Source organism: Castor canadensis, chromosome 7 (genome assembly GCF_047511655.1).
Source record: "Castor canadensis chromosome 7, mCasCan1.hap1v2, whole genome shotgun sequence".
Lineage (NCBI taxonomy): Eukaryota > Metazoa > Chordata > Mammalia > Rodentia > Castoridae > Castor > Castor canadensis.
The window spans coordinates 43,276,980-43,294,700 of record NC_133392.1 but is presented as its reverse complement, the minus strand read 5'-3'; the positions used below and the strand labels follow the sequence as shown (position 1 = coordinate 43,294,700).

Genomic DNA, 17,721 nt, shown 5'->3' with positions numbered 1-17,721 from the left:
CATGAAATATTCAACCACATTATCTCAGCTTCCTCTTCTTCAAAACAGAGGAAATTGCCCCCTGCCCTGATTGCTCCCCAGAATTGCTGTAAGGATAAAACACAAATACATAATTTCCACAGTGATTCTTAGAGCACATTCTTACATTTACCCCACAATGTAAATACTTGGTATTGCTAACCAAACCATACAGACAAGCATGGACCTTGATGCAGGAAACTACTTTTCAGAACAATGTATCTTGAGGCCACATAGGATTGCAGTTTTCATTTCTGTTTGCTAGGATAATAGAAAAAATATGCTATCATTCAACAATTCCTTTAAAAACTTATTGATATAAAATTCATATAGGTAAACACTTACCAGGGGCTGGGTATGGTGGTATATGTCTGTAATCCCAGAATTTGACAGGCTGAAGCAGGAGGATTGAAAGCTTGAGGCCAGGCTGGTCTGCAAAGGGAGTTCCAGGCCAGCCTGTGTTAAACAGGGAGACCCTGTCTCAAAAAAAAAACAAGCACAAAATTTATCATGAATCTGGCATTGAGTTTAGCTCTTCCCATGCCTTCTCTCCTTGGAGTCTCATGGAAACCTTATGATGTAGGTGTCACCCTTATTCTAATTTCCATATGTGAACAGATGTTTAGTGATACGATTTACCTAAAGTTTGGTAAGTAGTGTGGTTGCTTAAAGCAAACCCATGCTTTTAAGCATTATACTCTGCCAATTCCTGATACTGGCATGGTGTGATTAAGATTCAAAGAAAGTAAAGTTCCAGTAAAATGGACTACAAGGTACATTTGGAAAGCAAATTCTATTTTGTATAAGCCACAATGAACACAAATTTAGAAGTAAGCTTTTCAAGTGGTAGCTTCAGTTCTGTCTGAAACGTTGGTATCTCTTCATAAAAATCTTTCATTTAATTTCAACTTCACATTTTTACTTGCAAACCTATTAATTCCGATGATTAGCATTTTATAATTCTACCTTTGTTATTCATAAACACCAAGTTATTCTGTATTTATTAAGGAAATTTTAAAAATTGCCCTTTTTAGTTCACTGACAAACGTTTTCTTACTTGGACATAGAAAATTTGGATTTAATGTTATTCCTGATTTCAATTCAGGCAATTATAGAGATCAGATCTAATTTTTATTGGAAAAAATTAATAATTCTGACTAAATTGTCACATTTAACTTCATAGATCCTTGGTTAACATATAAGAGATTAAACTATCAGTTGGTCACGAGGAGTGGTACATTAATGTGAAAAAAGATGCATCATATACACACAAGTGCTTATGTGTACCATCACACATGAGCTAATGGCAGGTATACATACTGATGAATGCTTTGTCAGGCAATTTCATCACTGTGTAAACATCATAAAGTGTTTACACAACCTAGATAGTGTGGCCTATAACGCACCTAGGCTATACCTGCAGCCTACTGCTAAGGCTACAAACCTGTATGACATGCTATTGTACTTAACTCTGCAGGCAAGTGTAACACAGTATTTTTGTATCTAAATGTAGGAAAGGCACAGTAAAAATATGGTGTAAAAGTTTAAAAATGGCCCACCTGCCTAGGGCATTTCCTGTGAATGGAACTTGCAAGGCTGGAAGTTGCTCTGGGCGAGTCAGGCAGTGAGTGGACATTACTGTACATGATGTATTTTATAAACACTATGCATTTTTTCTTAAACGGTAAGTTCATCTTAGCTGACTGTAACTTTTTATGAACTTTAAAAATAACCTTTTTGACAGTGATAATAGCTCAAAACACACAACATACAGGTGTGCAAAATATTGTCTTTATATTACTAGTCTATATTTTTTTACTTTTAAAACTTTTTTGTTAAAAATTAAGACAAAATACACACATTAGCCCAGGCCTACACATCTTGTCCCACTAGAAGGTCTAGAGTGCTATAGTGTGTATCTAGAATGTCCCCAAAGGCCCTTGTGTTGAAGGCCTGGTCCCTAGTCTATGGCACTAGTAGGAAGTGGTAGAATCTTAAGTCGGACCTGGTGGGAGGAAGTTAGTTTATCAGGGTCTTGGATCCCTCTCTCTCTTTGCTTCCCAGTCACTGTGAGGTGAACACACCTCCTCTGCCACAGACTCCCACCATGATGTGCTATGCCACTACAAGCCTCAACCAAATGACCAAGTGACCATGGACTGAAGCCTCTGAAACCACAAACCAAAAGAAACCTTTTCCTTCATTAAGTTGATTAACTTAGGTATTTTGTCACAGTGACAGAAAGTTAAGACAAGGATCCATAACACACTTGGAGCTGTCATCTCCTTTGATAACAATGCCATTTTCTGGCATACCTCCTCATGGACCTGCCTAAGGCTGTTTTACAGTTAACTTTTTGTTTTAATAAATAGGAGTACACTCTAAAATACTGATTAAAAGCATAGTCTACTCAGTATATAAACTAGTAATATCATCATTTATTATCATTATCAAGCATTATGTATTGCACATAATTGTATGTGACATGCTTTTATATGGCTGGCAGTGTGGTAAGTTTGTTTGTAACAGCATCATCTAAAACATGTGGTCCATTATACTATATGCTACAATGGCTGTGATGTCACTCACCCACAGGAATTTTTTAGCTCCATTGTAATCTTAGAGGACCAGCATTGTACATGTGGTCTGTCACTGACCAGAGCATGGCTATGAGTAACATGACTGTGTTTTAACTGCTTCCTCCAGAATGTCCCTTACCATTTGAAAATAATATATCTCTCTTTGTCAAAATTCACTACAACGAATGCAAAGAAAGCAGATGCCATTAAAAGCTCTAAATTTGAGACTATTCATTAAGCACAGGAGTGACCATGAAAAGGAACAAGGATTGAGAGGTGACAGATATTTAATTCTGGTTTAAAGGGCAGGGCCAGTCTATCATCACACTTGCTGCCATGGTTTTTAGGTGAAGCCTGGAGTTTATGTAAATTCTTTAGTTATCATTTAATACTACAGTTATGTGGTGTTAAAATGCTATTCAAATGTGCCAGGAACACTATTCACAATAGCCAAGTTATGGAAACAGCCAAGATGCCCCACCACTGACGAATGGATTAAGAAAATGTGGTATCTATACACAATGGAATTTTATGCAGCCATGAAGAAGAACGAAATGTTATCATTCACTGGTAAATGGATGGAATTGGAGAACATCATTCTGAGTGAGGTTAGCCTGGCCCAAAAAACCAAAAATCATATGTTCTCCCTCATATGTGGACATTAGATCAAGGGCAAACACAACAATGGGATTGGACTTTGAGCACATGATAAAAGCGAGAGCACACAAGGGAGGTATGAGGATAGGTAAGACACCTAAAAAACTAGATAGCATTTGTTGCCCTCAACGCAGAGAAACTAAAGCAGATACCTTAAAAGCAACTGAGGGCAATAGGCAAAGGGGACCAGGAACTAGAGAAAAGGTTAGATCAAAAAGAATTAACCTAGAAGGTAACACACATGCACAGGAAATTAATGTGAGTCAACTCCCTGTATAGCTATCCTTATCTCAACCAGCAAAAACCCTTGTTCCTTCCTATTCTTGCTTATACTCTCTCTTCAACAAAATTAGAGTTAAGGGCAAAATAGTTTCTGCTGGGTATTGAGGGGATGGGGGCAAGAGGGAGGGGGCAGAGTGGGTGGTAAGGGAGGGGGTGGGGGCAGGGGGGAGAAATGACCCAAGCCTTGTATGCACACATGAATAATAAAACAATTAAAAAAATAAAAATTAAAAAAATTTTTTAAAATAAAATTAATTCAACATCAAAAAAAAAATGTGCCAGGAAAATCAAATGCAACTGGGTATATGTATGTGGGGAGTGGGTATAGGGGTGTGTATGTGTTTAATCAAATCAACACTAGATGGCTCTAGTCATAAAACCAATACATTTTCAAAATTCTAAAACCCTGGGCTATTCCATTCTGAGAATAGATGGATTCTAACCCACTGAATTCAATTTTATTATCGTTCAAAGTCTTGCAAAAAATAAGAATAGTGTTGAATGGCTATGATAAAAGTGCTATGAATCTTCAAAAGAGTAGGCATAAATTCTAGAAGTCTTCACTTTACAGATGAAAACAAGAAGTTGCATTAACATAGCCTTGAAGGATCTACATTTAATTTGATCCATAATTATTCTACTCCATACTTGCATAGTACTCTATTATTTCCAAGCTAACATATACCAATTCATTTGACCCTCTCAATAGTCAGTGAGGTAAACAAAGGAGGGAGGTGTTTTTCCACAAAAAAGGCCAGGACACTGAGGCTCCAACAAGAGGCAGCAATTTCTCAGGGTCCCAAAGCTCATAGTGATGGTGTGGAAATGGAATCCCAAAATCCTGACGCCTGGATCAGTGTCCTTTCTGTATAATAAGCAAGGAAAGGAACTGGGCTTTTGCCCTGGGTATTATATCTATCACAGCATTTCCAATCATTAGAATGCTCATTTCTAGTTAATAACATACCCTTCCCACCTACCAAACATTTAAAATTGGATATCCAGTTCCTAGAAAGTGAACTCCTAGGGAGTTAAGAAATATTTTATTGAGGTGGAAGCAAAAGGATATTGACAGGAAGAGATATTTCTTCTAGTTGGTAATCTTTGGTTCTGAATTTTACTTCAGAGTTTGTAAAGCTTTATGTTTTATCTTGCCAGCACAAGTCAGTGATTTTTACCAGAATATAGGGTGATAGTAAGAATAGGATTAACATCTACAAGCCAAATGTTTCCCATGTGAATAACTGAAGATTGCCATCATGTACTAAGCACTTCCTATGCAGCCCACTCTGTAAGCCACCTCTTTTTTGAGGATTCCCATCTCACCAGACAGCACTGCCATCCAACTAATTGCCACATTCAGTAATCCATGGTCACCCTTCAGATATCACTCTCCCTCTCTCAGTTCCCACATCATCTCAATTGATGACCTAACTGCTGTACATTTTCAGAACCTCATCTACTTTATCCTCAATGGCACTACCTTCATCTTAACCATCACCTGCCGCCTCCCCTCTAACTGCTTTTAGATACTTTCTGCACTGAAATCTAAATCACAAACCCTTATTTGAATAAACAAATAAATAAAATAACTGTAAGACAATTGAAAGAGGGAGTGTTATCCCATAGCCTTTTTTTCTTCACACTATTCCCAGAATATACACAAATAGATCAAGACTTCCCTTCTTCAAATCCTTCGGTGGTTTCCCATTGTTCAGGATCACGTTGGAAATCTGTAGTACCATCATGCAGCCCATTATAAGTTGACTCTACCACATACCCCAGTCATTGTCCTCCTCTTTTCCCCCTGTTACTACTCTGAACTGGCCTTCTCTTAGTTATTTGAATTCTAAATCAGGGCATCAGCATATGCTATTTCTCACACATCCTCATGTCTCAGTGCAAACATCTTGTATTCTAGAAAGTTTTCTGAACTACCTCCTAGTCTACTCAGTACAATCCTAGGTTAGGTTCTTGTGTTTATGGTATGTTTAGCATCCTGTACGTCTCCTTCATTATACTCATTATAACTATAATGAGTTCATTATTGTAGTATTTTTGCCGTCCAGTCTGTTAACCACTGAATCCATAAATACCAGCACAATATTTTGAAAAATTTTAAATTGTGGTTAATGATAAAAGTAATTTCACATCATAAGCAGCACACATAAACCTACGTGTACCTGAAAAAGAGTCCCATAAATAATATTTACCTTTTCTAGATAGAATTCACTTGATATTTTCTATTCTTTTTTTAACCTTTACCTTCTTCTTATTACTATACTGGGAGTATATTGTGACATTTACAAAAGTTCTTATAATACATCATACTTGAATTCACTCCTTCCATAAGTCTCCTTTATCCCCTTCTACCCCCATTTGTGGAGTAGTTTCAGCAGGTCTCATTTTTCCCATTTACATACATGAGTACACAGTGTTTACACTATATTCACACCCCTACAGTCTTTCCCATATTCTCCCACTGATATCAACCCCAAGGCAGGGACTGTTTTGCCCTCCTGTTTTTTGTTTAAAAAATGTGTTCAAGGTAACTATACATTGGTTTCCTCATGACTTTTCCATATATATATATGTATTTTAACTCAAATTGGTTCATCTCTATTTTTCTCCTTTCTACCTTAGTCCCCTTTTTGTGATGATTTCAACAGGTTTTAAAATTCTGTATTCATTTTTGTATAGAAGTACATCCACCATATTCACTTCCTTAACTTTCTTCTTTTACTCTCCCTCTCTTATTAGTGACTTCCCCTTAGCATGACCTGTTTTTCATAATATTGCTTGTATTTGTATTAGGTCTATATTCCACATATGAGAGAAAACATGGTTTTCTGAGCCTGGCTAACTTCACTTAAGATTATGTTCTCCAGTTCCATCCACTTACCTGAAAATAACAAATTTTCATTCTTCTTTATAGCTGTCTATTCTGTTTTTAATATGTTGTATACCATTCACTTGATTGATTCTATAACCAACTAATAGACTCAGTCCTCATTTTAAGTAGTCATCTACCTTCTAAAATTCTTAGCAGAAATTATATCTTCAGTAGGTGTTTCTAGAATAAATTAGTAGGAAATTAATATTTACCAGGCACTATCTAAGCTGGGTTTGTTTTTATAATGTAAAAGCAAGCTTTTCATCCTGAATAGAGAGAGCTTCCTTGATTAGGCTGATGAGATCAAGGTCAGGCTTCATTCTCACCCATTGGTTTCTCTGTCCCAGGGCTATTTTTCCTCCCTAAGTAGACCTAAGAGAGAGGCAGACCCATCATTTTTTGTTATATTTCTGATCACCCTGTCTCTACTGCTGTAACAAAATGGTTTAGAAAATAAAAGTCAGTAATCTAACAATGTCCCCTAATTCCTTACTGTTATTGGCTTTCATGAGAAATATGTGAATTGTGGTCTAACATGATTACAGTCCTGCCTCATTGAATGCCAAGATCCACCAAAAATAAGCTGGCTGTTTTTTAAATAACAAGTTGCTAGGCAGTGAATGTTTATGTTCTCCATCCCCCTAAAATTCATAGGATGAAACTCTGACCTCCAAGTTATATTCAGAAATGGTTTTTTAGAGGTCATCAGTGTTGGATTAGGGCATGAGGATGGAGCCCTGGATAGGAATAAAAAAGGAAAACACAAGATCTCTCTGTCTGTATGCTTGCACTAAGCAACAAAGGCCATATGAGGAAAGAACCAGGAATGGGACTCCACTGGCACCCGATTTTGAATTAAATAAGTGCCTTATTTAGGCCACCAGTAAATGGTATTCTGTTACAACAACTTGAACCGGACTACACTAATTTAAATTGGTGGTCCCTGACTTACAATGGTTCAACTTACATTTTTCAACTTAACGATAGTGCAAAAGCAGTATATGTTACTGGATGAAGAATAAAGAGTTTCCCTCAACTTTCCAGTTTCTGCACATAAGCACAGGAACTTGACATCCACAATGAAAAGAATTTCAAGGGATCTCACAAAAAGGATAGTCTTATAAAATAGAATTTTTTGAAAAACAAGATACAGTACAGAGAAATGAGGGTAAATGAGAGAAAAAAGCACCTCCTGCTTGAAGTGTACAGGTGGGAGACAAGCTCAAAAGTGGCAGCCTTTTCGTGGCTTTTATATGCTCTGCACTGGGAAAATGTATGTGGTTTTGTCAGTTAGCATACCCTAATCATTAGAGATCATGGTTTTGAGTGGCCAAGATAGATGCTGCTTGCTATTCTAAAATGATGAGATGTGATCTAGACCTACCCAAAACACAGCAACAATAGGTGAGATTAAGGACTTCCATTTGTCACATATGCCCCCCAGTATTTTATCTCTACCCATTCCAGGAGCTTTGCAGCTTCTTAATACCACAAAAGAAAAGACAGGTGCAGATAGCCCCTCTATGTCTTCTTGTTCTTGTAAGTTAACAAGGAGGTGATGGGAGGGGAGCTAGCTGCTCTGGTTCTAATTTCTCAGTCTGGCTTTCCTAATATTTATTGTTTTAATTTTTCCTATCACATCCTCCATCTTACCTTAATAAGCATTCAGTAGAAATCATATTTCAAATTTTGAATTTCAATCTTTTCCTAGTGATATGCCATAGAATAATTCACAATGCTGGGCAATGGTAGTGAGCTGCAACTTCCAGTCAGCCATGTGATCAAGAGGGGAAACAACTGATACTCTACATGCACCATGTTGCTCAGTTATGATATTCCACAGGTTAGATGAATTTTCAACTTACAGAATGTTTATTATAGAGTAATTCTATTGTTAGTCACGGAGCATCTGTATAAGTCATTCTTTTACCTGTTATGTTTTGCTGTTTCCACCAAATACCTAAAAGTCCTAGATTTACTCTTTTCATCTCCACTTATCACTATTAAGCACCTACCACACAAAATAATCAAGGAAATCCCCCAGCACTGTCAATCTCACAATATCAAGTCTCTGTTGGACCAGGCAAACTCAAAGTAAGAATTCCTCACTTATTTGGGAACCAGACAAACCCAGGTGAGAGTCCCCCTGAAAACCAGCCAGGTGCTTGGTGAGGGGATCCACTCCTGAGGAGGAAGCATGAGGATGTGGTCCTCACACAGAAGTCTGATTGGGTGGGGCAACAACTGTTTCTCTATCTCTCATTCCAAGAGCACAATTCCAGGGCAATTCAATTATTGCACAGGTGCTTTTGGTAGACCCCCCAGTATGCATTGCTTTAGAAACGAAGTTTAGGTAAATGCTTGAAGACTGAAATCTGCCAGCAGGAATCCCCTTCTGACATATCTTTTATCTCTTCTCTTATAAGCATAGATGTGCTTAACTGGTTTGTCTTCCTTTGTGTCTGTGTTACAGAAGTACTGTTTGTTCTGTGATTTTCTATAGACAAAAATGTTCTTTTAATAGTTCGTTCCTTGAAAATTTGACTCCTCTTACTAGAACTGAAGCAAGGAAGACTATTGTCTAATACTAGTTTTGGAGCCTGTGGTTTATAACTCTTAAACCAAAATTTACTCAAAATGAGGAGGATTTTGGTTCTTTTTTTCTTAAGGGGCTTTTTTTAACCCTTCAGTGTTTCCGTATGGACTGGAGCTTTTACTAGAGAATTTAGAATGTAGAGTTTATATCATTGAAAATACAATTTTATCAGTTCTTTTTTTATTATCATATTATTGCTGTATTTGGGGTACATTATGACATTTACAAAAATGCTTACAATACATCTTAGTTAAATTTACCCCACAATCATTCTTCTTTATCCCTTTCCCCCATTCTTAGAATAGCTACAACAGGTCTCATTTTTCCATTTTCATACATGAGTACATACTATTTTCACTATATTCACCCTCCTTCAACCTTTCCTTATATCCTCCCCTCCCAATGGTACCAACCCCCAGACATAACCTGTTTTACCTTCCTGTCCTCTGTTTTTGAAAAAAGACATTTTTGTTTGTTTTAGATATCTGTATAGAGTTTCATTACAACATTTGAATGTATATATGTATATATATATATTATATTCTGAATTGGTTCATCCATTCCGTGTTTCTCCTTTCTACCTTGGTTCTCTTCTTATGGTGACTTCAACAGGTTTAAAAATTCTATATTCAGTCTTCTATAGAAAGTACATCAAGCATATTCAGCTTAATAAGAAACACAATTACCCAGTGGATTTCAGGCAATGAACAATAGTATCAGATTTCATGTAAGAGATAGCTCCCTCTTAAAATCTGAACAAGAAGCTTGTATAAAAAGAATTGTGTTTTCCCCAATCTGAATTGGCCTTGTTCTGTCCACTTCATTATGTAACTTCGTTGTGTATTTTCTGTTTGTAAGCCAGCATTTATCTACATACTTGACCCAAAACTCCTCTGTGTAATACAGTGATAGAAAAATTATAAAACAAAGAAATATTCTCCTAAATTACTTTAGCCTTGATGTCACTTTGACATAGCAAAAATCAAAGGAACTAACATAAAGAAAATCTTAGTTACCTAAATGCGAGTGACTGCTGCTTTTTAAATGCATTAAGTCAATGAAATATGTCCAGAGTAGGTTTTAACCAGTAGTTTTTAATGCAAAGTAGATTTTAATTTTGTAAACAAAAAAAGTGTAGTTTTGTAGATTGTGTTTGGACTGTAGTGACCCAATTATCTGGTCAAAGGGCTTCATGGATGCAAGAGACAGGGTGAGTTAAAGTTTAACTCCCAGGAATTGTAAACCAAACCTAAAGCCACTGAACCTTTGGAGTTTGATATGATGATTAGGACATAACCAGAGTGACACGTTGAATTCGCCATAATCAAGGAACCTTTTCCGGGTGGGGATCTCTGAAATCACTCAGGTATGGCCCACGCATTTCGTGTTTTCTCTTTCAACTCCTTGTAACTGTGTATTGTGGTGCCTGTGAGAATGCATGAAAACAGCTTTTACTGTTACTGAAACTAACCCGGGGAATTGTCTGGTTGGTTTCTATACTAATGAAACAACTGAAAACAAAGGAATGTATGAAATCGATCAAGTAATCTTAAAATGAGATAGCTGCCATGCTTTGCTCCTTGATTTAATAAATTTCTAAGGCTCAAAAAAATAGTAAATTCATCACTGTTGAATTTACTATTGATGAAGAGTGAAGCCAGTGTTCTGAGAAATTTATTTAACTCTATCCAGATAGCAGGGAAAGTTGTAGTTAACTGCCTGGCTAAGTCCTAGGATTTAGAAACAGAAATGTAACCAACAAGAATACTAACATCCCAGGCATATTTTGATTTCTCTGTGTGTATCATAATTCCTATCATACTTTAAATTTCATATATTTAATATCTAGACACTACTACCATAGAGAAAAAATTGTCATATATTCTTGCTATTTTCCCTGCTGTCACCCTGCTAAGCAAAAGAATACCCTAAGCTATTTGTTTTTGATTCTAATAAGAATCAAAACCATGGCTGGTTTTGAATGTGTTAAATCTCAACCTTGGAATGGCTAATTATTAGATAGGTTCCACAGTTTGAACAACTGTACTGCTGATATATTTTCACATTATCATTTTGTTCACCCCAAAAATATGGTTCACACCAGAATATGATGGTTCTAATGAGGGAAAGAAGTAAGAACATTTAATGGGAATATCCTATTACTATCAGAAATCTTCTAAACTTTTTCACTGAAACACTTTTGTGTCATGATTACCAAAGTAAGTTTAAAGGAGAATAGGTTCAAGTTAAATGAGTTTCCTTACTATGGGACTTTTCAGATGTGCATTGCATACCTCAAAGATGATGAAGAATGCAGTATTATTTGTGTATTGTACAAGATTAGTATTTTGCAAAACATACATTGGCAAACTCAATTATAACTATAATTTAGGAGCATTAAGATGTGTTGGTCTGGTCTGAAACATTCTGTATAATATATTGGGCAGCATGCAGTGAGAGATAAATCTGGAAATAAAATTGAAATCACTTGCTTGTCAAAGCAAAGAGGCTTTCTCCTGCTTAAGACAGAGAAATAGACAAATGACTTACAAGGTTCATTCTTATTGCATTTTTTCAGGGTTCATTTTTAAGGACTGTATTTTCTAGAACACAGTTGATACTGCCCATTTTAGAAAATTTGTACATTTACTGTTTTGGTTTATAATTTATCACATGTAAGGAAAGAGAGAAAATGGCAAGAAAAAGAAATAATAAATTGTATGGGCAGTGGACAAAATGACACAATGGACATAAAACTACTGAATAATTATTTCCAACTAGGCTAACACCAAGTTAATTTTGAGGTCTACCAACGTTCAACATTTTCTGTCCTGTATTCAGTGAATGTTAGTAAATGTTGTGCAAAAAAGTGACTACATAGTTGAGTAAGTTGGAGAAGTGGTATTAGACGAATTAAAGCAGGTCTTCTTATTATATGAGTGTTTTACATAACAATATAATAAGTAATGTGCACTATATTATCAAGTGAAATTCTAAGCATCTCCATACATTTGTCTCATGCTGTTCTTATATATATGAAGTAAATATTATTATGACAAAATTGAGGCACAAATAACTTAACAGGCTCACTGTCACCCATTTAGCAAGTGGTAGAACCAGGTTCCCCAGCCAGATGGTCTGACAAAGAACATACATGTAGCTATACTGTACTCACAACTCCTACAAATTTACTGTGTGTGTAAATATGCACATTCATTGTGAACAGAATATCTTTTCCTAGGAACATCTCTCTCAGTATTGATATTCCTCGGAACACATATTAAAAAAGAATAAATCACTTTTGTGTTACAGCCCATGTCTAACATTCATAACAACCAGGATCAATTTAAATCATCACAGTCAAACACATCTAAGGAGCCATCTACTCTCATCACCTTCTGTTAAACTGGACTCTGCCTAGCTTAGAGGTTTTTAAAATTAATTACAGAAAGTACTCTGGATGTTTCTCCAGACAGATAAATTGGTGTGTCTGCTCTAAACCTTTCTAGATTGATGAATTTGTGCATATTATATGACTTGCCTGAATCTCAGATTCCTCAAATGTGAAACAAGCATAAAATCTACCTCACAGACTTTTATGAAGATTGAATAAATAATGATAAAGAAAAATAGTTGGGCACAGTCCTGGTGCTTAGGAATTCAGCAAAACTCTCTTTCGTTTCCATTTACTTACTTGCAATAATCTCCAAAAACTGCCCAAATTTACCTACTAGCTCCTCTTTGTCAAAACAATTTCATTAAGATAGAAAACTATAAAAATAAGGAAGTTTTGATTGATCATAGACATAATCCATTTATTCACAGAGACAATACATAATTCTTTTTTATATTAAAATATACAGGATATACCTTTATTTTGGAGAATATTGCTCCAAACTCTTAGTAAAAGTCTACTGCCCTTTTTATTCAAACCACAGGACATTCTGATTCAGTTTATGTTCATTTCATCACACAGATGATGTTTAAAAAAACCTGTTTTAATAACTGTCCTTTAAAATATTGTCATCCCTTAGAAAGCTGGGTAGTACTCTGGGTACTATTGCACAATGGCTTTCATCACTGCATGTGTCTCTAAATGACTCAATAAGTTCAAACAAGGCAGTATTGATCGACAGAGGATAAACACCATTTTATCTTATTCATGGAAACAGTAACCAGGCTTCTCTAAAGTGCAGTTCTAACAGTCCAAACTCCCCCAGGAAAAGCTGCTGGAAAAGGAGACCCACTCTTACAGCGACAGTCTACATTAGGTATCTAAATCCCATCTGCTCCTTGGCCAGGAACTGCAAATCCAGGCAGTTATTACTAGTAAATATTTACTTCCAATTGTATCAAGAAAGCTAGTTTACCATTTTATGCTGTCAAACCTATTTCAATTGAGTTGTTAGCTTTTAACACTAGTAATTTTAATATAGCAAAGTAAAAATTTGTATTGAATATTTTTGATTGATGCAAATCAAAATTTAAGATATAGTCATACCTTAGTAACTGCTGGGGATTGGTTCCAAGACTCCCAATGGGTATCCAAATCCTCTGATCCCCAAGTCCCTTATAAAAAATTATGCAATGTTTGCTTTTTAACCTATGCATATCCTCCTGTACATGTTCAATCACCTCTAGACTATTTACAATACCTAATACAATATAAATGCTATTAAATAGTTGTTATACTACCATATAGTATATAATAGTATATAATATTAGGGAATACTATTTAAGATAAAGCCTGTATGTGTTCAGTTCAGATACAATTTTTTTCAAATACTTATGATTGACTGAATCTGTGGATGGGAAACCCAGAGAATCAGAAGGCCAAGTGTATTTCTTTTTGTAAAAATGGTCATCTTCACTAAAACATGCTGATAACTTGAGCTCTCTGATTTCATTTTTTAGAAGAAGATATATAGGCTAAGCTTTTTCTATATAGACTTATATATGAGATTATATGTGTACAGTTATTAATAATAATCATATATAAAACATTTTCCAGACTTGCTTATTCCAACAGGGATTGGTCAGTGGTAATATTAACAGACTAGGAGTAATAAAGATATAATATAACTCCCTCTAGTTTTCAGTGCTGTGCTCCAATAAATAATATGTCTAGAGAATTAGTACATGACAATTTGGCTAGACAGAATATCTAAGTGAGCAAATTGGTCTGTAATACTATAAAATCCTACTTTCAATTATGTAGTCATGTCTTCCCTTCCTCCAGCAGTTAGAAAACAATCATTGTTTTGGGAATCCCAGTTGACTTAAAGAACACTAAATTTAACTAGCAAAGTTAACTACTCTAATACTTGTTCCCATAGAATATTCTAGATTATAAACATATTTTATGCAGAAGAATTTACGTGGGTTTCTAATGCCAAAGTTCTTCATGTTCAATTCAGTATAAGAACCTTCCTGATTTATCATTCCAGTGTTAGAGAGCTAGTTAATTGAAAGGCACTCTCCTTACTCTGTTTGCATACCATAGTACTACACAAACATTTAGATCAATATATGTAGTGTGTCTTCAACCACTCTATTGGATATTAACTGATTTATTATTCAATTAAGAGTTTAGATGAAACAATGAAGAACAAACATAAGGGTCTGCATGCATATGAGAGCCAAACTAGTCCCACTCAGATCTCAGAAGAAAACAGCCCTAAAAAAATTAAATCAGTCAAGATACTATAATAACACCATGGAAGAAGCAAAGGAACAGAAGATTGTAAAGTATACTAACTGACTACTGAAGCACTGGAAAACTATTTGTACACATGCAATTGTTTGTCGTTTCTAGTATCTTTAGTATTCTTCTGTCTAGCTGTTTTATTGGGATTCTGGATAGTGCATATTTATTCAGGTAGACCCTGAATAAATAGGCTTATTAGATGTACTTAAATCCTAATGCTTCTGGTTATCTGCACTTCGACATCAGAAAAAAACCTAATACCAAAGGGTGATAGACTGTGTTGGCACATGTAGATATCCATCCCTAGACATATCTTTCTAATCCTCTTTCCTGAAGATACCTAAAAGCCCCTCATGGTTTAATCATTTTCTCCCCAACCAATTCGAATTGGCATCCTAAAATGATGATGATGATACATTAATCACTCAACTTTAGCATTCTCAGATAGCTCCTGCCATGTGCCAGGCACATTGGTGAACTCTTTTAATCCTCCAAAGTAGTTACCAATTCTACAGCATTTTTCCAGTAAAGAAACAAAGGTTTAGGAGAAAGCTTTCAAAGTTTACAAACTAGTAAGGAATGGAAGCAGAAGTGAATCACAGCTATCTTGTAACATCACCCTGAAATCCAAGAACAAATAGAACACTGAAGAGTAATGAGGCTTAGAGCTAGAAGGAAACTGTGGGATCCTTTGTTGGAGAAAAGATACATGGATTTCCTAAGGATAGAAAATACTTTTGGATAGAATTAGATTGCAAGTGCAAAACTCCAACCCTCAGGTGGACCCTTGTCATTCATTATATCACCTTACAAGGTATACATTTCTAACTCAGCTGATTCTCTAAGCAAATTCTCACAGCTAGAATAAATAGGCCTTACATAGTTAACAGAATTCTCTCCTCCTTAAATCCCATCCTTCTTTCTATGCATAGACCCACAGACTGACACAGCCAGAGACTATGCTAAAGGAGACCTGTTTTGTGACTTGGGGAACAGATTCAGCTCACATTAGAAATATATGCAGTCACAGGCACCATAAACATAGAGAAAGGAGCAGCCATGGAGGCATCACTGAAAACTCAAAGTAATTGTCCTAAAGGACTTGGCTACCTTATACCCAAATGTCTGAAGAGGATGGTGAAGAAGACAGAATGTGGAGGGTCATGGCCAAGGGTAACCCCAGGGTGATCTAAGGGACTCAAATGGCATGTATTCATCTGATCTTTTGGGAAGAATTAACTTACTAAATAATTTTGATTTGTTATTAAAGTCATCCTAGTATCACACTTACCAAACTCTAATCCCTCCATGTAACTTCCTCATTGCAACAGGTACTTAATATAGGTTCATTGACTTGAACTGGGATCACACCGGGAATGTCATTCTGTATTCCTTAGCATACTAAGCAAAAACCCTATAATGTCTAGAAATTAATTTTTATTTACCTTTCAAAAATAAACCATAAAGTCAACTATTTTCTGTAATAATAATTCATAACTCATAATTGCAAAGGCTTCTCTAGACACCCAATTATTATGGTGTTGGCATGGCAGAGAGAAACAGATTATACGTTAAAATGGAATATTCCAGACCCAGAATGCCTAGGCTTAAATCCTGCCTCCAACACTTACTACCATGTGACTTTGAGCAAATTTCTTAAATTTTCTGTGCCTGAGTACTTTTCTGTTAAAGCCAGGGTTGATTAAAGTAGATCAGAAATTATACTTAAAGTGCTTAGGACAATACTATGCAAGGGTATATCAGCCTTAGTTATTGTATCTATAATTTTCATCACATTTCTGTAATGATAACACAATGCTTTAATAGAGGAAAATGGTTATATGAGACAGAGTGAAGAGAACATGAGGTAGAAATGTAGATAGTGATTTTTTAGATTAGATTAGGTGACTGAGAAATTAACTTGACCTTTACCACTGGCTTGTGGTGCAAATTTGAGGCTACCTTTTCCTGACTCTTGTGGTTTTTCCACAGCAAGAGAATCTTTATCACTGAAAATTCTCCTGATTAAGTTGATATAGATTGAGTTGAAGGAACTTGAGTAATTACAGAGGAAAATAAAATAAAAAGATCCTCACTTCAGAGTACAAATTTTTCAGGCTTTATTTCCATAGTTATAACCAAAATAATGGTCAATACTCAAAGTTACTTATTAAAATGCAGATGATTGTTATAGAATAGAATAGTTATTAGTTATGAGCATGACAAAAAATGAAAGCATGAAGTAAATTAACCTGCCCCAAATGAGTCCCCTAGGCTTATAGGAACTTCTGGAAGAGCAGACGGCTGCAGAGAAAATTGAACGTGGGAGGTGGGGGGACAAAGTGGAATATCAGGACTGCCATGAACAGTTAGGGGTCAGTGTCCATTTAAAGGAAGTGGCTGGATGAAAAGACATCAAGGATATCTGTCATTATATGTGGGAATATGCCGTACTATTGCTCAGCCCTTGCAGCCTCTGTGTAAAAGAAAGGAATTCTAGCACACACTAACATGATCTAGCAGTCATCACTGTAGCACACACTATTATGTTCCTCGGTAGTCATTGCTGTGTCTTGAGGCAATGTGCACTCCATTCTCTGCTCAATATTACTTTAACAACCACTCCTTCTTGTAGACAAGTGCACAAGACAGATCCTTCTTTCCTGCATGATGTGTTGGTGGCAACCTCCCCATTAGCTCTGGGTGATGACTTTATTCTTGAAGAAGTTGGTGTTAAGTATGTTTACTTATACATTGAGAATTGAATTAGTGGTACCTTTCACCCCTACCATTTGAGGTCAGCATTTTTATAGGTGCTGTGGTAGATACAAGAATGCATTATGCTTTTATTCCTAAAATTGAGGAAACTATGGAGGCTTCTCTAGATCTTGCAATCCTAGGATAATTGATCACTCCCTTTTCCAGAGTCTCTTATTCTGCTGGAAAATGAGTATGTATTTACCATAACAAGTTAAGAGTTCCCAAAAGA

At 35.9% G+C, this 17,721-nt stretch overlaps 1 protein-coding gene across 3 annotated transcripts in view; it reads left to right on the top strand.

The window, feature by feature from the left end:
• The first annotated feature begins 10,278 nt into the window (after nt 1-10,278).
• Nucleotides 10,279-17,721, top strand: part of A1cf (APOBEC1 complementation factor) — a 78,842-nt gene continuing 71,399 nt past the window's right edge. For 2 of the 3 annotated variants that reach the window (XM_020151902.2, XM_020151901.2), the window contains exon 1: nt 10,279-10,391. The gene's annotated coding sequence lies outside the window, so the exon portion shown is untranslated. The remainder of the gene's footprint in view (nt 10,392-17,721) is intronic. The other variant, XM_074078867.1, reaches the window with a different exon arrangement.